The sequence below is a fragment of the Eumetopias jubatus genome, unplaced genomic scaffold (assembly GCF_037043125.1).
Source record: "Eumetopias jubatus isolate StellerSeaLion01/CBP00866 unplaced genomic scaffold, mEumJub1_p1.0 scaffold_10, whole genome shotgun sequence".
Classification (NCBI taxonomy): Eukaryota; Metazoa; Chordata; class Mammalia; order Carnivora; family Otariidae; genus Eumetopias; species Eumetopias jubatus.
Genome location: NW_028274816.1, coordinates 30,337,523 through 30,358,950, shown reverse-complemented (window position 1 = coordinate 30,358,950; position 21,428 = coordinate 30,337,523).

The window sequence follows — 21,428 nt, the reverse complement described above, 5'->3', positions numbered from 1 at the left end:
CAGTCCACCCACCTGTAAACTTTATTTGAGCAGCACCTGAGGGCCAGTCGGGGTGGTACAGAGATAAGAAAATACCAATCAGCCTTCAGGAGCAAAGGATGTCTGGGGAAAAGACCTACAACAATTAGCTTTAATGCCAGGTAAGTGCTTTAATCCAGGAAAAGGGCTAAAAGCCCCAGCGAACAATGAGTTCTGCCTGGACGTGGGGAGTGGGTTCTAGGTAGGCTGTTGGAGAGCGAGTAAAATCCTAGGGAAGACTTAGCACTGAGCATTATTTTCCTGGGCAATCCGAGTTTCCTCTACTCCTTCGGGTTGCGGGAGGGTCTCCAAATTCTTGGAGGGAAGTCTTAGGGGAAGACTTTCAGAGTAAGTCTCACATGCACAACCAAGTACACTACTGGCTACATTTGCCAAGCAGATGCTTCCCTCCTCCCCCCTGCCAGCTCACAGCCCCAGCCTCCATCAACTCTCCCCCACCCACAAATCAGACCGAGTTAAGGAGCCACAGCCTTCCCCCCTTTTAAGGAGAGGGAGTTGAGAGAGCTCTTTGAGGACTAGGTTTAAAGAGGACTTTCTCTAGGGGTCAGTGGTCCTCAGCCTCAAACTCATCTGGGGCCAAGGATGCTGCATGGACACCTCAGTGCCCCAGATCCCACCCCACAGGTACTTATCTTAGGGTAAAACTCACCTAGGAACATGCATTTCTGAGCAAGCTCCTAGGTGATTCTGCCGTAAAGGTTGACGACACTGGGTTAAGGTTTCCAAAAGGAGATGTTTGATGTTGAGAAGATAAAGCCACCTCCTTCTAGCACTTGCTAATGTGGCAGGCTCAGAAGGAAGGACAGATAGTGGCTACCATGCCAGAAGCTGTAATTCCTGGTACCATTGGAACAATCTTCCTTTCTGGTCTTGGGAGTTGACATTTTGGGCAGATCCATCTCAGGAGAGGCTCCAGGAAAACTGAGTGGATTGTTTTATAGAAAGTAGGCTGGGGTGGACAGATTCCTATGTGATGCGGTCCTTGCCTTTTTTTTTTTTTTAGACCTGTTGAAAAGGAAAGAGTTTATGAGTTTGGATCAATACATTCTGTGGTCAAGTGTCCATTCTTGGCTAGGCATGGAGTGCTCGCTTCAGCGGCACATATACTAAAATTGGCTAGGCATGGAGTTGGGTGTTAGAGATATAGAGACACATAGCAGTTGGTCTTCTCTTTTGAGGGTTTGGTATCAAATATGGCAGTGAGTAGTTTTAGTCTGCACAAGAATCTCCTAGGGCTGATTAAACATGTAGGTTCTGGGTGGCTCAGTCGGTTAAGCATCTGCCTTCTGCTCAGGTCATGATCCCAGGGTCCTGGGATCGAGTTCTGCATTGGGATCCTTGCTTGGCAGGGAGCCTGTTTCTCCCTCTGCCTGCAGCTCCCTCTGTTTGTACTCTCTCTCTCTCTCAAATAAATAAGTGAAATCTTAAAAGAAAAAAAATGTAGGTTTTTGGGCTGTGGCCTCAGGGATACTGACTCAGGTGGGGCCCGAGCATCCACATTTGTGTCCCAACCTTTGGGTAATTGTGATTTTAGTGTATGCTTTGAAGTGGGAGAAGTGAAACTTGAATCTGAAAATAAAATAAAATAAAATAATAAAATAGTGGAAATCAGCCTGGCCCAGGAAGTCTGGATAGGCACTTGAGCCACAAAGTCAGTTACCTGAGACAGCCCTTGATTTCTAGCAGCAGGTGTGGGCTAGGAATTAAAGGTTAAGTAGGGATTACAGGGAAATGCTTTTAGTACTGCCCTAGATTACAAAAACATAAATTGCTGAGGATTTATTTCCCGGCACTGCAAATGTGATTTTTCAAAGCAATTCATGGTGTTTTCATCCACATTTAATTTTCGTTGTGTAACAATAAAACAGATACATGCTTTCATATTAAAAATGGCTTAAAATCTCTGCGTTTCGGTGAGCCAGGCTGGCAAAAAACACGAAAACAGATGGGCGTGCGTCATTCATCTATTTTATACCATTGTTGGTTCTCATTTCTGTGCCCCTTTAGAAAAGAGATAAAGATTAGTTATGTTTGATTCCTGTACTGTCATGTCATCTTTGTGTAATGGAACCATCGAGTAGGTTTAATTACCAGTAACAACTGTGCTGGGAAATTTGTAATCTGAATGAAGGCTCAGTCTAGGATGCACATAATGGCGTGACTGTGCTACACGAGGAGAAGCAGTCTGGTCCCAATTAGCTTGGGAATTAGTTGTGAAATTGGCTTAAGATTTTTCCAGTGCATGCGGAAGCTCAGCATCTGCTGAAGAACCACAGACTCTGCTCCGTAGGGAGTTCACCCTCTGTGTCCTCACCTTGGCCTTTGCCACCTAGAACTCACAACTCAACCCTGGTTGAAGTCTCTTGCCTTTACAAGTCGGTGGGGGAGGCAGAAACTCAGATCCCTCCCCAAATCAGACTCCACCACTCACCCATCTTGATGCCTTATGCAACCTCGGCAGAAAGCACGCTATCTGCGCTCTGCTTGCAGGAATGATACTCAGGCACGCAGCATCTCCCGGTCTAACTGGGATAATAAACACTGCTGGGTGGGCAGAGACACAGACGGACAAGCCCTTGGAGAAGATGCTGCCAATTTGCTGCTCGCCTCTAGTCTCACGCTTGTCCCATGGCTGGCTGTCTTAAAATGGCCACATAATAGTGTCATCAGGGACGGGGGCTGCTGGTCATTGCTTGAGGTCTTCAGTGGAAGCCAGAAAAGGATACAGGCTATTTTGGAGCAATTTCAAGGATCTGGTAGCAGAGGGTTATGCTTTTCCAGCAGCGCTGTCCAGTAGAACTTTCTGCAATGAGGGAAATAATCCCTGTGTTCTCTAATGCAGTGGCCACCAACCAAATGTGCACTTGAGTCCTTGGTGTGCCTGAAGAACTAAATATTTTAAATTGTATTTACTTTAAGGTAATCTAAATAGCCACATGTGTCTAGTGGCCACCATATTAGCACAGTCTGAGGATTGTAGTTTCTGAGTTCCCAACCGTCCTGCAACCTTCTTTGAAATACCAGCTTGAGTACCTAACTTCTAGTTCAACACATGCTTTGGGGAAAATTCTTAGAAGTTTATTCCTAGGGTATTTTGGGGGGCTGGAGCCCAGAAGCAGGCATCCTTATTAATTCTTTTCTTCTACAACAACAACAAATGTGAGCTCACATTGCCCCCAGCAGACACCTGACTCCTGTCCTTGCTCCTATCACATCAGTGAGGATTTGCATCAGGCCTCTAGATTTACACAAGACAAAAAGCTGTTAGCATTGAAAGTGCTTAATTGTTGATGCCTACTCCATGGCTTGAGCTGTGGGTTGAACACAATGAAACCTTCCTGGGGGATCCTGATCTGCTGCCCCAAATAGTACCTAAAACACCGCCATTCCTTTTCCTCTTAACCCACTTATTTCTCTCCAAAGCACTCATCACTGGATGATACCATACATGTTAATTTTCCGTCATTCCCTGCCTCTCCCCACTGAAACCTCAGCTCCAGGAGACAGGAAGCAAAGCATCTTTCCCCTACCACTGTCGCTGCAGCACCCAGATTTCAATACATATTATTTGGCTAAATGTGGAAATGAAGAAAACATTTCAACTGGGCTTTGAAGGACGGGAGGATTTTTTTTTTTAAGGTTTTTATCTATTTATTTGAGAGAGAGTGCAAGAGTGGGGAGAGGGCAGAGGCAGAGGGAGAAGCCTACTCCCTGTGGAGCAGAGAGCCTGATGCGGGGCTCGATCCCAGGACCCCGAGAGACCATGACCCAAGCTGAAGGCAGACATTCAACTGACTAAGCCACCCGGGCGCCCCAGACAGGAGGATTCTGATGGGCTTTGGTGAAGGAGACAGTCACTCTAGGAGGAAGGAGAAGCACAGAGAATAAAGCACTTGGAGGGTTGTGGAGAAGCTGGCTTTGCCTCGAAGACAGGGAGAGAGACAGGGAGAGAGAGAGAGAGAGGGAAGGAGAGGGGGTGAGAGAGAGAGAGAGAGAAAGAAGGGCCTCCTTGTTGCATAGGAGCAATCCCTAAGAGGGGTGAGATGTGGGGGTCACCCTTCTGTCTCCTGAGAGGGCTGGGTTCTCTCCTGGAGAAGAGGCAGTGTGGGCAATGGGCCACTCTCCTCTTCTCGCATTCTGGCTAGGTTAGCAGCGCACAACGTAGCCAGTGTATATATACATACATGATGTATGCATGCAATTTGCTTTTATAAAGTTTTACAAGACTGTGCATTCATAATGGACTTGCTTCACTCTATCTACACGGAAGCAAAATGCATAGCACAAAACATGCACCACCAGAGGTTCCCAAAAGATGCCATCCTTATAAACAAGTCTCAGTGGGACCCTCATGGAGGAGGTGAGTCATCTTTCTGGGAAAAGGCATCTGCTGTCGGACCGTATTTCCTTTCTGCATTGTCATTCAGAATACAGATGTGCTCTAGAGGCAGGGATAAAAAGCAGAACATGTTTCTTTTAATGCTGTTTGTCTTTCTTCAGAGTTAAAAGTAACATTCTGTTCCCCAAATAGGTGCTGGATGGCTAAGTAGGCTAATTTGTATAGCCTCGTGGGCAATGAGATGTGTATAGTTGCCCCAACATGGGTCTAACTCTGACCTTGGGTTGAGATCAAAATGTATGTCAGTTTAGTAGAGGTAAAAATGTATTCCTGATAGCACCCTCCTGCACCTTGGCAGCCCCGGGATTGCTCATTTTCCTTTCCTGAACGCCGTGACAATGTTTTATATGCTTTCTATATCAGAAATCGCCATCAGTGACAGCCGCTTATGCCTGAGGGCCCATGTGTGAGGCATAGTAGGAAAGTGTGTTCCTTGCTTTCCATGGATGGGCTTAATTAATCCTTATAACCACCCTCCAAGGTAGAGACTTCTCTTTCCTTTTGCAGAGGAGCATCCTGAGACAGAGCAGATAAACAGGTGAGTCCCATAGAGCAGGTACAGATGGAGCTAAGATTTGCATAAAAGCCATTTAACTCCAATAGCAATATCCATGTATGACATTTTGCTCCTTATTGAGCCTGGTTTTTTATCCTTTTTCTGTATTTTTTTAAAGATTTTATTTATTTATTTGACAGAGTGAGACACAGCGGGAGAGGGAACGCAAGCAGGGGGAGTGGGAAAGGGAGAAGCAGGCTGAGCAGGGAGGGAGCCTGATGCGGGGCTTGATCCCAGGACCCTGGGACCCTGACCCGAGCTGAAGGCAGACACTTAAGGACTGAGCCACCCAGGCATGCCCCTCCTTTTTCTGTATTTTTGTGTCTATTTGACTGCTACTTAATATATACATGTGTATGTATAGATACATAATATACATGCCCTCGGATGTCTTTTATTTGTAATGTATGCCTTGCCCATTAGAAAATGGTTTAAGGTGCTTTGCCTGATACTAAAACCAAAGAAGACTGGAGACATGGATTGTGTAAGTGGCAAAGAGAAGGAAATTGTACCCGAAGCAGAAGGCATGGTGGCAAGATGGTCATTGCTTTCAAGTGGATCTGTGAGTTTCCAGGTAGCCAAGGAAAGAAAACAAGAAGCCGCCTCTCTTTTTTGTCCCATATCTACATCCTGTTAAGTGTTTCGAAATTACGTTTTCTTTGTATGACCACAGACAACAGGCTCTTCTCACTGCTGGCAAGGACCAGTGCCCCTCTGTTTAACAAAATGCAGGGCTGAGAAGGGTCCAGTATAAATCAAGCAGGACATGGTCTCCACAGTCTCCCTACTCTTGGAGCTAACTCCCCATCAGAACCAGCCACGCGAAGACGCTGTTCATATCTCAGTGGTACATCAGGGTTAGAAGACACCCTGGACTAGACAGCCAGGGAGAAAGGGCCAGAAACCAAGGGATACAGAGCTGAGACCAAAATGCAGCTCTGGGCTGGTACCCTCTCCCAGGGTTGAATGAATTATTGGCAGGTCTGAATACCTCCCCACACAGGCTTCCACAACTCCTCTCATCACTTCCCCTCTCTGTTGCCGCCACCTCTACCTTCTACCACCTGGTCAGACACTGACAAAGGAAAAGGAAACCCAAGGGAGGGTGCTGGCCCGCTCTGGACCACTGTGGCCTCACAGACGGTAATACTGTCACTGTTTGACTCTAGACTCCACACTCCATGAGGGTACGAGAGATGTCTTCCTGGCTCACTTCAGCCCCCCAAGAAAGACCCTCGGGGACCAAATGTCAGTCTGTCTCCTCAGAGCTTTCTTTTCTATGAAGCATCAACCTTGCTCCACCCCCCATCCTGTTTTGGGTTGCCTTAGCCCAATTTAACAAGAATCCTGCTAAGTCAGCTTAGTGGAGATCACCCCACCCTTGACACCTAGTCAAGTTCTTCATCTCCCCCTTCCAGGTATAATTCCATGACCTTATAAGACCTTGACTTGACCTACACCTTGAGGTGTAAGACATTTGGCAAGAATCCTGGTAAGTCAGTTCAGCAGGAATGCTGCTACCCTTGATGTTCCCTCCTAGTAATTTTCCATACTGACCCTCCATACTCTGCTCCTTGGACATGAATCCCCAGTTTCAGAGTTGTATTCAGAGTTGAGCCTGATCTCTCTCCCCTTTGGTGATAGTGACGACACCCATTGCAATAGTCCTGAATAACGTCTTCCGTACCTTAGTAACAAACATCAGAATGTTTTTTCAAGATTTATTTATTATTATTTTGGAGAGAGAGAGAGAGCGTGCGTGCACAAACAGGAAGGGCAGGAAGAGGGAGCGAGAATCTCAAGCAGACTCCGTGCCAAGAGCAGAGCCCGACACGGGCCCCATCTCAGGAAAATGTCAGAATGTTTTGTTTAACAATCCCCAGACCGGAGCAGTGTGTGGCCCACGACTGAGTGACACGTTTAAGAGCGTGTTTTGATTCGAGGAGCTTTTCTCCTTTCTAGCTGTGTGACCCTAGGCAGATCCCTCAACCTCTCTGAATTACAATTTCCTCTGGAAAATGGCAGTAATTGTTAGATCTGCCCCCAGAGCATTGTGAGGAGGGAGTGAAGCGATGCACCGAGTCCATTCGGCGCCAGGTCTGGGGTCTGGCACTCTGCAGGTGGGGCAAGGCTTGGGGAGGTGGGTACAGCCAGATCTGCAGGGCATTTCGGCCAGATGAAGGAGTTGGGAGTCCAAGCCTCCGTTTCAGACTAAGCATTCCAAACAGTCCCCCGAAGACTCTCCTTAAACTGCCTCTTAGCTTCCATATTTTTGAAAACTGTGTTTAGGTGGCATTTGCAGCCATGAGGCTTTGTGTTTGTGATTACTTGTCTCGCTAACAGCTGTTGGTTCCTCCTGGAACTCTGTTGACCTAATCTGGTTAGGCTGGTACACAGACAACTGGGCTTTGGTATGATAAATGGTCCGTGCAGGGGGTAGGCATACAACACTCATTTTCCATTCTGTCCAGGAATAAAGGAAAAGGTTACCAGCTGTGAAAAACCACCAGATTAGAAGCAGATTTCTGACTGTCAGCCTGCCAGGGATCATCTCGGCAGCGTGACCTGTGGAAGTGGTAATAATATGCAATTATGTACCAGCCTTTCTCTTAGGATACACAAACACTTTCTAAATATTTCGCTCCGCTCAGTGAGGCAGAGATGCTGGGATATTAGCCTTCTGCAATTAAAAAGTCATCTTAAAAGAAACACTTTAATAATCTTCCCCACGCTGCACCTTTGAGAAGCTTCTCAAGCCGGTGTTTCGGGATGGACATGTTACCTGATCATGTTACCTGAACACCTAAAAGCTTGGTGCTTGCGTGCATGTTTCTACACTGGCCTACCTGTTAAATTCTGGAGTCGTGCGGCTCTGGTTTCCCTCAGATGTGTTAGAACAAAAGGGCTCTAATCCATGCATCTTTCAGGACCAGCCATACTTTGGTGAGTCCTGAAGGTCAAGAGAAATAATGGTGACCGACTCCTTGTTTAGGTCCTTCCTACATGCAGGTTCGAGGTGTGCATCTTACTGATGGCTACTGGGCACAGTGTTTCCTTTGCCTGTTTCAGACCTCTTTCTAGAACACAGACCAAGGGGGTTGTCAATGACTAATGAGAGCCAAGCCTCTGCACCAGGGGGTATGGCAAGGGCCCCCGTCAGGAGCCCTGAGAAAAGTAGGTTTTAATCCTGGTTTTTGAAAGTCACTAACAACGCATGACTTTTAGGAGAGTCATTTACCCTCTGTGACACTTTCCTTTCCCTTTTTTCGAAAACGCCTGCCTTCTGAGAGTGTTGAGAATGACCGAATGACAGAACACAAGTAGGAGCAGTTTGAAAACCATAAAGGGTTATACATACCCGGGGAAGGACTTTTCACATGTTATTTGGGACCGACGCCTAAGATCAGGGGTTCTGACCTCTTTTCTATGCTGATGCAAAGATAAACATGGCCCCAATATCTGTGTCTGCTCCCCCAGAACCAGAGGGGTGAGTGCATGGTGCACATATTCTCATTCTCTCTCCTTATTCACCCATCGCGACTTATACTCACCCGTCCCAGAACTCATTCAGAGCTGAGCCTGTCTTGGCAACACCCTCCCAACAGCCAATTATAATTAAGACCGTTCAGTCATAGTGGCCATCGCTTATAACCACCCCCCTCGAAACTCACCAAGGGGAAGACTGGCATGACTCTATGGTTACCACCCGGCCAAGCTTTCTTTTGCTGATGTTAGTATTTCAGTCTCTGGGGAGGGTTACTGTTGGGAAGCATGCTGGAGACACTGAGACTCAGCAGACATTGTCCCTGTTCCTCAGCTCTGCATCAGGAGTGGTGCTGGCCAACAGCCTTTCGACAGAAGTTGCCTGTGTCACTTTTGGCCTCCTCTGGCCGCTCCTTCCTGGGTCTTACTGCCAAGAAGGCCATGAGTCCCTCGTGGCACAGCTACAAGATGGTATCTCAAGCTCCTAAGGGAAAGTGCATTGGTTTGCTAGGACTGGTGTAATTGGGTATTGCAAACTAAGTGGCTTAAGTAAGAGAAATGTATTGCCTGATAATTCTGGAGGCTAGAAGTCCAAGATCAAGGTGGCATCAGGGTCAGTTCCTTCCAAGGGAGAGGACAAGGGAGAATCTGTTACAGCCTCTCCTTGGCTTCTGGTAGTGTGCTGGCGATCCTTGGTGTTCCTTGGCTTCTAGAAACATCCCTGCAATCTCTGCCTTCGTCTTCACATGGCTCTCTCCCCATGTGCATTTCTGTCTCTAAACTTCTTATCATAAGGACACCAGTCACATTGAATTCGGGACCTGACTCCTGCTGACCTCGTCTTAACTAATCACGGCTATAAGGACCTTACTTCCAAATAAGATCATATTCTGAGGTAGTGTGGGTTAGGACTTCAATACTGACCCACATTGGATGTGTCCACGTGAGGGAAAAAGAAACGTTTGTCTTAAGCCACTGAGATTTGGGGGTTGTTTGTTCTACCGGCATTGTCTCACTTGTCCTAATTAATGCCAGAAGTTTAAATTAAATGCACACATTACATCCTCAGCTTCCCCATAGGTGGGCATGAAGTCAAGAGCAGCATTTCTTCGGAGAGACTCTCCCAGGTATGACCACCTCCTAGGCTGGTTGGTGATTCACGGTCCCTCAGCCTCACAGAACCAGTGCCGCCTAGTTAGCTTTCTGAAGGACTAGACGGGGCCTCTGTGCCTCACCTTTTCCTCTCTGAGAAGAATCACAAAACAAAGACAGGAAGAAAAGAAAAATGCTCTTTTCCTGGAGCAAAAGGGCAGATAATCCCTTTGTGAGCATTACTGAGTTTCACAAAGGCATCTCCAGAGATCTTCCAGTTCAAGAGATTTACCTATGCATGAGGAAATCGGGATCTTGTCGAGTAAAGTGGTCACTTGTCCAAGGTCATGGAGTTAATATGAGGCAGAGCTGGGTTTGGGAACTGAGTCTCCTTTTCCAAGTGTGGAGGGGGATTTTGGAGCAAATGATCCTGTCCAAATACATTGTCTGGCCTCGGAGCACAGCTATGGTGTGAATGTTTATGTCCTCCTAACATGTGTATGTTGGAATTCCAAAATCCAATGTGCTGGTAATTAGGAGGTGAGGTCTTTGGGAGGTGATTAGGTCATAAAGGGGGAGCCCTCATGAATAGGATTAGTGCCCTTATCAACAAGACCCCACAGAGCTCCCTCCTCCTTCTGCCACGGGAGGACAGTGAGAAGTCTGAAGGGAAGAGGTCCTCACCCGACCACACTGGCCTGACCACCCACTCTGGTCTCGGACTTCAGTCTCCGGAACTGTGAGAAATAACCTTCTGTTGTATATAAGCCACCCAGGCTGTGGTATTTTGTTATAGCAACTTGAACAGACTAAGCCAGGCAGCTTTTATTTATATAATGAGAATTGATGCAAGTACGATTTTTGCAAAGCTGAACGAGAACGATAGATCTCTTGCAATAATGACAGATGAGCACTTGAGATGTGGCTACTAGGAACTGAGGTGTGCTGGGAGTGTAAACTGCACACCAAATCTTGAAGACTTGGGAAAAAAAAATGAAAAATTTTGTTAATAAGCACTACCTGTTGAAATGATAGATATGAAGTGAAATGAAGTAGTTTTTTTTTAAGATTTATTTACTTATTTTAGAGAGAGAGAGGCGGTGGCAGTGGGTGGGGTGGGGAGGGGAGCGGCAGAGGAGAGGGAGAGAGAGAATCTCAGGCAGACTCCCCGATCAGTGCAGAGCCCGACGCGGGGCTTGATCTCATGACCCTGAGACCATGACCAGAGCCAAAACCAAGAGTCTGACACCTAACTGACTGAGCCACCCAGGTGCCCCAAAAGGAAGTACATTTTTAAAATGAATTTCTTCTGTTTCTTTTTACCTTTTAAAAATGTAGCTACTAGAAAATATAAAGTTACATATGGGGATTGCAATTGTGCAATTATGTTTTTATTGGTTAGTACTGACATAAGGTGATTTTTTTCTTTTTTTATCAATCTTTAAATTTTTTATTGTTATGTTAATCACCATACATTACATCATTAGTTTTTGATGTAGTGTTCCATGATTCATTGTTTGTGCATAACACCCAGTGCTCCACGCAGAACATGCCCTCTTTAATATAAGATGATTTTTAAATGCAGATTTCAGAACCTGCCCTGGACCCCCTGACTGGAACCTTTGCTTTCTTGTTCAGGAATCTTATTTTTATAAAGACTCTCAGGGAATTCTGTTGTATACTACGTTTTGAGATCAGAACACTTGGGGCACCCGGGTGGCTCAGTCGGTTAAGTGTCTGCCTTCGGCTCAGGTCATGATCCCATGGAGGGGGGGGTCCCTGCTCAGCAGGGAGTCTGCTTCTCCCTCTCCCTCTGACCCTCCCCCCTGCTCTTGCTCGCTCTCTTGCTCTCTCTCAAAAATAAAAAAATCTTTAAAAAAAATTCGTTTGCCTTTAAAAAAAAAAAGATGCCTGGGTGGCTCAGTTGGTTAAGCGTCTGCCTTCGGCTCAGGTCATGATCCCAGGGTCCTGGGATTGAGCCCCGCGTCGGGCTCCCTGCTCAGCGGGAGTCTGCTTCTCCCTCTCCCTCTCTCTCAAATAAATAAATAAGTAAATCTCAAAAAAAAAAAAAAAGCACATAACAGCAATTTGCTAGAGATAGGGGGTGGTTGTTCACCAAAGTCTGTATATTCCCTGTCTTGTCCCCAGACAGAGAAGCGGGACAGCCCTTGCCATTTACCAAAAGCAGACGTCAAAACAGGTGGAAGAAGGAGGAGAATGAGATACCTTTCTTTACCTATATTTCAAACTTTTGGAAAAAGCAGGAACCATTTTCACTTCCACAAATCCTCTTTCCCGTATTTCTCAAAACACGGAATTTACTCTCTAAGTGTTTACTAGGCAGTGTGCATGAATCGTGCAGATATAACCCATCCTGCTTCATGAGGTCAAAGGGGGGAATCTGCCTGACCCCCCTGGCCATGGGGTTGGTACTGAGTTCCCCTCCACCTGTGGCACAAGTGATTTGAGAAATGGTAACTCGTTTTTCCCCTCTCTGCTGAGACCCCCTCTTCTCTTTCACACTGGATTTCTGGAGAAATGGGAGGAAGCCTTAAGGTGTGTAATATGGAATATCAGGCTGCAGTTTATACTCACTGTTATTTTCTCTGTAGATCAAGTGCTCCCTCATTACCCTTCTAACAGGGAGGCAGTGTGGAACAAGACTTTTGAGCATGGGCTACAGGGGTTTGAACCCCAGCTCTGCTATTTGTAGGCTGTGTGACTTTAGGCAAGTTAGTTATGCTCTCTGTTCCTTAGCTTTCTCATCTGTAAAATGTGGATAAAACCGGTGATTTCCTCATAGGGCTCTTGCGTGGATTAACTGGGATGATAAATACAAAACATTTTGAATGAATTCTAAACAAATACGAAGCCTTCAATAAATGCTGAACATTCTCCTCCTCCTCCTTCTTAACATCAACCACCAAAATCATTTTCATGTTTTATCTTTCTCTTTTTTCTGTGCAGGGTGGAAACCTCTCCAAAAGCAAGAGTACTTCTGTGGCGTATGTCTCGCCTTATCTCATCTAGTATAGTGTCCATACTTAGTGAAGTTGCTTTATAAATGCTTGTTGATTATTTCTTAAGTCTTTTCCCTGATCTAATGATAGATGACAAACATTTTTACACCATGACTATGTGGGACATAGTGTATGTCTATGTCCCGTAGACAATGTCTGGGGACATTGCGTCAAGAAACAGAACAGACTTTTGCATGTTATACAGTAATACTTTATTATTTTACTAATCTATTGCTCAAATACACCCACTAATCTTATGACATCATCATGTGCACCTGTTATGTACTTGGCCTTCACTGAATGCTGTCAAGTCAGCCACTGCCGCCGAGAAGTCCAAAGTCAAAGGTTATGTTTTGTGTTTCTGATGCGCTCAGCATTTTGTTAGCCTTCTATCTTCAGCACAGAGAAATTTCCAAAGAGTTTACTTACCTGGCTACCGTTACTGTTTGTGGCTGGTACACCTCTGGTTTGGGGAGCTGTGCCTTTCTCGTCTCACTGATTCCAGTACTATCTGAATACAAAGGCAATTTTATTTTGTGGGCCAGTTCTGAATTTCAGCATTCTACACAAATTGTAGAGCTTGGGCACGTCTGTGACAGTAAATCCATTAGCCCGATTGGACTTCCTGCTCACATAAGTCTTGTGGAAACCAAGGAAAACGGGTGCCCGTGTGTCCTCAAGTAAGCGTGCTATGGTCCAGTGGTCTATGATTGGGTGGGACCAGCCTGGTGCTCACTGAGGGCTGGCAGTCCTGTTCCCACGCCTTCCCCTCTCTGTCACTCCGCATTGTCATCCATCCCCTTCACTTCTACCTATCTACTGTCTTCCTTCTGTCAGAAATAAAAGCATTCTCCACGGCCCAATCCAGGATTCACCGCAGAATATTGTTTTGACAGAAAAAGAGGTAGCTTCCTTGGGGCTCATGACAACTCCTGTTTGCAGTTATTACTAATTATCGTAACCACACCATTAATGTCCTATTTCCCACTTCCTGGTGAGGCGAAGTAATGAACTCGTAGTTTCCACGAGTTAACCAGGATTTCCATCCCACCTAAAGTAGGAATGCCCCACTGTATTATTTTCTTCATAGCCTATGACTCCCCAAGACTTCATGATGCATGCTTACATTGATTTGTTCATTAGCTGCCTAACCCACTAGAATTTAAGCACCCTGGGAGAGGGCCCATATTGAGTTTACTGCATTATTCCCAGTACCTAAAATAGCACCTGGTTCGTAGTCGGTACTCAATAAATACTTGCTGAATGAAGAGCTGAACAAGCAAGAACCGACTCGTGTTTAAGATAAAGATGGCACCCTACCTCTTGTCTCCCTCTTGCTTAAGAAAATAGCAGCAGTGGTAACAAAAGCGAACACAAAGATGGGTGCTATACTTCCTCACCTTTACTTCTCACAGGCAGCCCGTCAGTGATATTTTCAAAATACATCTTGAACCTGACATTCCATCTCCATAGTTATACCCATGGGTAAGCCACCTTCTTCTCCCATGTGGACAATGGCCAAGACCTGGTGTCTCTGTGTCCTCCCATTTCAGTCCATTCCTCTGCACAGCAACAGAAGGGATCTTCTTAAATTCGATTGGCATCATGCCAGTCTTCTACTTAAAGTCCTTCAAACCCAGAACTCTTAGCAGATGGCACTGAGGGCTGTGAGGCCCGGCATGACCGGCCCTTTCTTTGCCGGTCACTGTCATCTCACACTTCCTTTTCTCTGGCCTACTGCGCTCCAAACACGTTGGCTTTCCACCAGTGCCTGGAGGGTGCCAGGCTCTTTTCCACCCCAGGGACTTTGCATGTGCTGTCTTCTCAACCTGCAATTCTTTCCCCCTCAACTCCCTCTCTTCCTTTAGGCTGAGGTGTCACGTCTACAGAGATACCTCCCATCATTCCCATCTAAATTCCCCCTATTCCCATTCTGCTAGTCTCTGTCAATGCCTCTTTGGTTTTTCTTTATTGCCTGTCTTGCAGCCTGTGGTTCTTTGTTTTTCCCTTTTGTCTACACCACTAGAGTCTAAATTGCAAGAGGCCAATGGCAGTGGCATCTTCCTCCCTCTTGTGTTCCTAGTACTGAGCTCTGAGCTGTTAATGAAGCTTATATTAGTGTCCTATGGCTACTGCAACAAATTGCCACAAACCAGTGGCTTAAAACAGTGCAAATTTTTCAACTTGTAGTTCTGGGGGTCAGAAGTATGAAAGGGGTCTCACTGGGCCAGAGTCAAGGTGTTGGCAGGTTCCAGGGCCTCTGTATACTCTAGAGAAGAACAGTCTCCTTGCTCTTCCCCATGTAGAGGCTGCCCTCATTCCTTGGCTAACAACCCCCTTCTCCATTCTCAAAGCCAACACTGTTGCATCTCTCTGCATCTTTCCTTTACAGATAGTCATCTGACTCTCTTCTTCTGCTTCCTTCTTCCACTTTTAGGGACCCTGGTGATTCCCTTGGGCCTACCTGGATAATCCAAGCTAATCTCACTATTTTATTTTATACAGGCTAATCTCACTATTTTAACGTCAACAGATTAGCACTTTTCAGTCCATCTGTAACCTTACTTCCCCTTCGCTATGTAATTTAACATTTTCACAGGTTCCAGGGATTAGGAGGTGGATATCTTGGGGACCATTTATGGAACACTTGAATAATAAATAAATGGCCAACTTGCTTGGAAGTTCTTTGTGGGCAAATGGCTGCATTTAAATTTCTTTTGTTGCTTCTTGTGCCTAGCAGGTCAGGCAGATATTCAGGCTTAGTAGTTATTCTAATGGGCATTTTCTGATTGCCAGAGGAAGACAACAGACTCCGGAAAGAGTTCTTTCTTTAATTATCAGCCTCAGAAAAGGACCCAGAGACCCTGAAGGTACTAGGTGAAGTGGGTTTTCAAGATCTAATTAAATATCTGATATTCTTTAGAAGCCATGAGAGTTATACAGTAAATGACACGGTTTCTCCTGGAGTGACAAATGTAGGCATTAAAAACGTTTGCACCAAAGGTGATTCCCACCAAAGTGATTAATTTCTGGGAGATTAATACAGGGAAGCTGACGGCCATGTTTTGCAATCAAGTAGGCTGCACTTGCCTAGACCTGGATAGAATTCCAGCTTTGGAGTGGAAAGAAATATGGAGGTAGATGCTGCGTGAGTACCACACAAATGGCAGCACCCTCACCTGCGAGGCGAATGAGTGGAATGAAGTAGTGGGTTTGCTGAGAAAAGCTGCTGATGCTCAGCCTCCCATAATTTCACATGCTTTTCTCAAGGACAATACAGCAAAGACATTCAGTTGCAAGATAGCTTTTTCTTCTCAGAGGAGACCTCGTGTTTAGCTGTCATTTCTCGGGCTATTTTTAGTGATGGTGCTTTAAAAACTTGAGGAGCCTTTCTCCCCTCACCAGGCTCAAGCACAGGGTTGCTATGCAACAGTCCCATCTTCCTGGTGGTTCTCACACTCTTTTCTCCCGGATATTCAGTGAACTGGACCTTGGCTGGAGCCAAACAATAGAGTGAGACAGGCTCATGCAACGAAAAAGCAACGGCTCTGGCTCTCACAGACTGGGGTCCACTTCAGCTGCTCCCAGGTGTGTGGCCCTTGGCAAATCTCTTTCTCTCCTTGGGTCTCAGTCTCACCATGTGTGAAATGGGGATGTTACTCTGCTCTAACCCATAAGGTTTTTGTGAGGATCAAATGGGATGCTACCTGTAAAGCCCTTAAAACACAGTGTCACAAGACAGGGGTCTGTTTTAATTTGCACAAAACGAGTTTCATAAAGTCATGTTTGGAAAACTGAAGAAATCCTATTGATTCACCCTGTGGTGCTTGTCTGTCTCTTAGGTTTATTAGAATCTATCACAAGATAATTTTCTATGAAACTAAAAATAAAATAACATTTGTGAGCATTTATGAGCAAACACTCGTAATTCAACACTGTTTCATAGGTTTTTACAAAGAGCCTTGTGATTGCATGGCTTTGCTACCTACACATGATGGAGAAGCCCCGAGTTATTCTCAAAATAAGGTCCTCGTGCCTCTATGTGTACTTTAGGGCCCCTGGGACAGAGGTCTGGGAAATTCCTTGGTGAACCATGGATGACATCTTAATTCTCATCTAGGGGTGATCGCCTTGCACACCTGCCCGCTGCTGAGAATACAGCCCATGTGTCGAGTTTACCAAACGGCTTTCACACAGGTGGTAACTCCGACCCATTGCTTACTATGTGCCTACCGAGTGCCTTTGGTTTTTAAAATGTTACAATGTTTAATCCTCACAACAACCTTATGAGAGAGGTACTATTATAACGGAGAGGGCAAGCTACTTACCCAAGGCTACTCAGCTAAGGAGTGGTAGACAAATACTTTGTATTTGGGGCTGTCTAAATCCAGGGCTCTGATTCATTCTCAACCATGACCCTGCACTCCCTTCCATTTGACATTCACAGAAACGCTGCCCCATGGACAGGAAAGGTAATACTCACTCGATTTTGAATCGGATGAAACAGGGCCTTAAGGAATGCCAATGACCCGAAGGTAAGTGGCCGGGCTGCAGTTAGAAGACAGATTTGGACATTTAGAACAGCGGTCCTTCTGCTCTTCCATCATGCTGCATTCGAGTCCTGGAGAGGGACCATTTTTGACTCTTTATGAAGGAAAAAGGAACACCTTTTTGTAGCTAGTAGGTAGCTAGTTTACATGCACCTTTGGTTCTTTCCTGGTTTCTCAAAGATGGCTGTAATAACAGCCCTTGGCCAGATGGGGCGCTCTAACCATCAGCTGGGCGCGTGCCTCTCATGCAGTGTTTCTAACTGGGTTGTGCATCCAAATCCCCCCTGCTCTTTCCGGCTAAAGGCAGATGCTCATTCTCTAAGCCTGAGGAAGAGCCTGTGACGCTGCATTTCTAGCCAGTTCCCAGGTGATACTGATGCCGCTGTGAGGGGGCAGAAGGAACTCTTGTGGGTCGACTGACAAACGAGAACTTAGTGTCTGAGAGGTTTTCGGTTCCTTTGCATTTTTCCTGTTTGTTCCTCGGATACAGACTCTCTGGTTGATCAAAATTTGAGTCTTTGAAATCACAGCTGCTAAAGGGGGGGAGGAGAAACAGAAGGAGGAGGGGGAGGAGGAAGAGAAGGAGGAGAAAAAAAGAAAGGAAAAAAACATATAGGATATGTAAATTACCTGACACGTGTCCTGGACTAGAAGAAAAGCCAGAGACAGCAGGACACAACAAGAGGAGGTGTTTTGCTCGGCTTTCTCCCAGTGGGAATAGAACAAGACGTGTATGTTGGGGGGGGGAGGGTTTGGGGAGAGGGTCTGATCTGGAATAAATGCTAGGGGATAGCATTGTGAAAAGGGCCACTGCAAAAGGATGATAAAGGATCCGAGTCTCGTACTGATTTTGCCAGTAACCCTGTGGTCTTCAGGGCAACTGCTTGTTCTAACTTGTTTAGCATGACCCCCTGGTACCATGTTTCCCTAGCTCCTATCACATCCTGACGGCCTTATTTCTAAAGTGACCAAATGTCTTGAGTTTCCTGGAAACTTCATCATTTCAATATCCTGTCTTGGTGTCCAAATCTGCACCGCAGCTTTTGGTCTTGAAAAGACAGTCATGGTAATTGTGTCCCAGCAAGAACACATATGCAGTTGGTTAGCTTAACTGATACCCTGTGTATCTCAAGGATTCTTAACTTTTGGGGGTGAGGAGTCATGGGGCTTTCAGGAATTTTGTGGAAGCTATGGATCCTCCTCTCAGAATAATGCATGTGTGCATAGGTGTGCAAAAATTTGCACTTTTCTAGGGTATTTCAGAGACTCTCAAGCCCATTGCATTGCAGGACCTACTCGGATCCATGCGTTCCAAATTCAGAACTCCAGCTGTAGGTGATGGATGCTGATGTACACATAGAGAAATGAGCTGTCTTCCTATATGCAACTTTTCAATATGCCACCCATCATGCTGGCAAGTTCATTTCTGCCCCTACTGAAGAGCATAGGTGACTTTTACTCATGGAGACAGAATATTATGCAGATGGCCTCATCCCACATAATATGTTGTGAACACAAGCAGTGTTTCATTTCGTCGACTCATACTTCCCATTTAATATGGTTAAGGTCCTTTTCTCCAGAGACATCCATTTTCTTGGTATGTGAGTTACACTTGAAAGGAAAGAGAGTCCTAAAAGGTGACTAAATTGCTTTTCTTTTTTTCTTTTTATATTTATGTTTTCTTATTTTTTTTAAGATTTTATTTATTTATTTATTCATGAGAGACAGAGGAGGAGAGAGAGAGAGGGAGAGAGAGAGAAAGAGAAGCAGAGGGAGAAGCAGGCTTCCAAGGAGCAGGGAGCCCGATGTGGGACTCGATCCCAGGACCCTGGGATCATGACCTGAGCCGAAGGCAGACGCTTAACCATCTGAGCCACCCAGGCGCCCTTATTTTTTATTTATTTTTTTTAGAGAGAGAGAGGGAGAGCATTCTCACGTATGTGCACGAGCGGGTTGGGGGGCAGGGGGAGAGGGAGAGGGAGAATCTTAAGGAGACTCCCAGTGCTGAGCCCCATGTGGGGGCTCCATCTCACGACCTGGAGATCATGACCTGAGCTGAAACCAAGAGTTGGACGCTTCACCATCTGAGCCACCCAGGTACCTACAAATGGCGTTTCAAACAGCAGAACACACATTTTTTAGACAAAGTTTCTAGAACTAAAGGGGGCCCCTGAGATCATCTCATCCGGGAGATATAAACACTAACACCTGCCTTCCAGATAGGCAGCATCAATGAGTGGAATCAGCGTGTTGCCATCAGTTAGACGAGGACACACCCTGTTTGCACAGGACACACTTAGAAATAGTCTTCAGTTCCACAAAACTGTCTTCTGTTTGCCACTTTTATCGAAGCAGGCAGCTTTCATTGTCTGTCTGCCCCTGTACATACTTCTTCCCCCCTTTCGCTAGTTGGAAAATGAAATCGTTCTCTACAATAGGAGAACAACAGAGTAACGTGAATATAATCAAAAACTAACTTCTGCCTCAATACTAGGGCTCAGTATGAGGAGTGTGGACATGATGACCAACTGGACTGCCGGGGCCCCAGGGAAAGTGGCTAGTAGCTACACCCTTCTAACAGCCGTGTCCGCGAGGAATGCAGATGGAGGTGGCCCAAGCTTCTGATCTTTCAGGAGAACCTGGAAATGTGAAATTTGAGTGGAAATCTGTTCAGTTGAAAAATCTTGGCTCTGTTGGGCTTTGATGTTTGTTTGCTTGTTTGGTTTTGTGTCTGTTTTATAATGTAAGACCCAAAGAAAACACGTTGCAAGCCAAATCCTGCCAGTTGGCTTGAGGTTTGTGATTTCTGATCCAGTCCAGCTTTTTCATGCCGCAGGTCAGGATGCTAAGGAGAAACCTGACACCCGTGTATGCGTAGTGAGTGACAGCATTAGGGAATTGAAACCAGGCCTCCGGGCTTTTAATTTATTTCTACTCCTGTCCTACCATGCTGTCGCATCAGTTTCATTCTCTGACCATTTCTTACTCTGCATTGAGGGCAAGCAACATCCCTAAATTTAAGACATTCTTCAATCAAGTGCCAGAGGTTCAAGGATCTCTTAGGGGATGTGGAAGAGCAGAGCAATCACATGATTTCTGGCCACAAGAACCGGCACGAAGAATCCTTAACATGGCTTTTCTCTACACTCAACCATAACATGCTCTTTCCTGCAGATAATTTGTCCTAGAACATACTAGGTTTGGAAAGTCATTAAGCCACAAATCAATTACTCTCCAGAGCATTTTATACTGGATTCGAATAAAATAGTCTTGGTGGTCTGAAACAGAAGCTCTTGCAGGCTGCAGAAATTGTATGATGGCAGAAGATTTACAAGGTATCTTTTTAGCCTGGTAAAATCCATGAAAATAGGCAAAGATTTGTCAGTATTTCGATTCTGGGCTTTAATGTATTCCAGTGAATCAATAGAGGGAACATAACCTCCTTTGAGGACGCTCAGAGCAGCAATGCATTGATTTTTCATATTCTGCATGATGACTCTGGCCAGGCATTTAGTCCTAGAGGGGATAAACACAAAAAATGAAGATTGTAAAAAAAAAAATATGCCTTTCAAACATCAGAGTGGGTGAGAGAAATTCATGGAAGAATTAAGGAAGGGGCAAGCCTGGGTGGCTCAGTGGGTTAAGCGTCTGCCTTTGGCTCATGTCATGATCTCCGGTTCCTGGGCTTGAGCCCTGCATTGTCATTGGGCTCCCTGCTCAGCAGGAAGTCTACTTCTCCCTCTGCCCCTCCCCGTGCTTGTGTGCTCTCGCTCTCTCTCTCTCTCTCAAATAAATAAAATCTTTTTTTTTTTTTTTAAAGGATTAAGATAAATGGAAAAGGACCCAAAGCCACTGTTCTCTGGAGGATAGGGCCATGGGACTCTGGCTACCAGGAACAAAGGGAACAGCTTCCCTATTGGAATAGTTTAACTGTGAAGATGTGTGGTTCATGATCAGCAAAGGCCTTCGCTGTAAGTTCTTTGGAACCAGGCCAATCTTTTCTACCACTGTGATCCCATCATTCAGCATAGAACCTGGTGCTTACAGAGTGCTCAGTATATATCCAGGGTCTTTTTCGTTTTTAATCTATTAAGTGTTTTCTATGTGTCAGGCACAGTGTTAAGATTGAGAAAAAAGACACATGTACATATTCCCACAAATCTCAGGGGTTTTGCTCCATTGTGTTGAAGCAGCTTCTTCAGTGGACTCCTGAGCTCTCCCAGAGCTATTTTCCTTCATGGACGTCTGTCTCATTATTGTTCTTTGTTGAGGGACAGAACCTGCAGCTC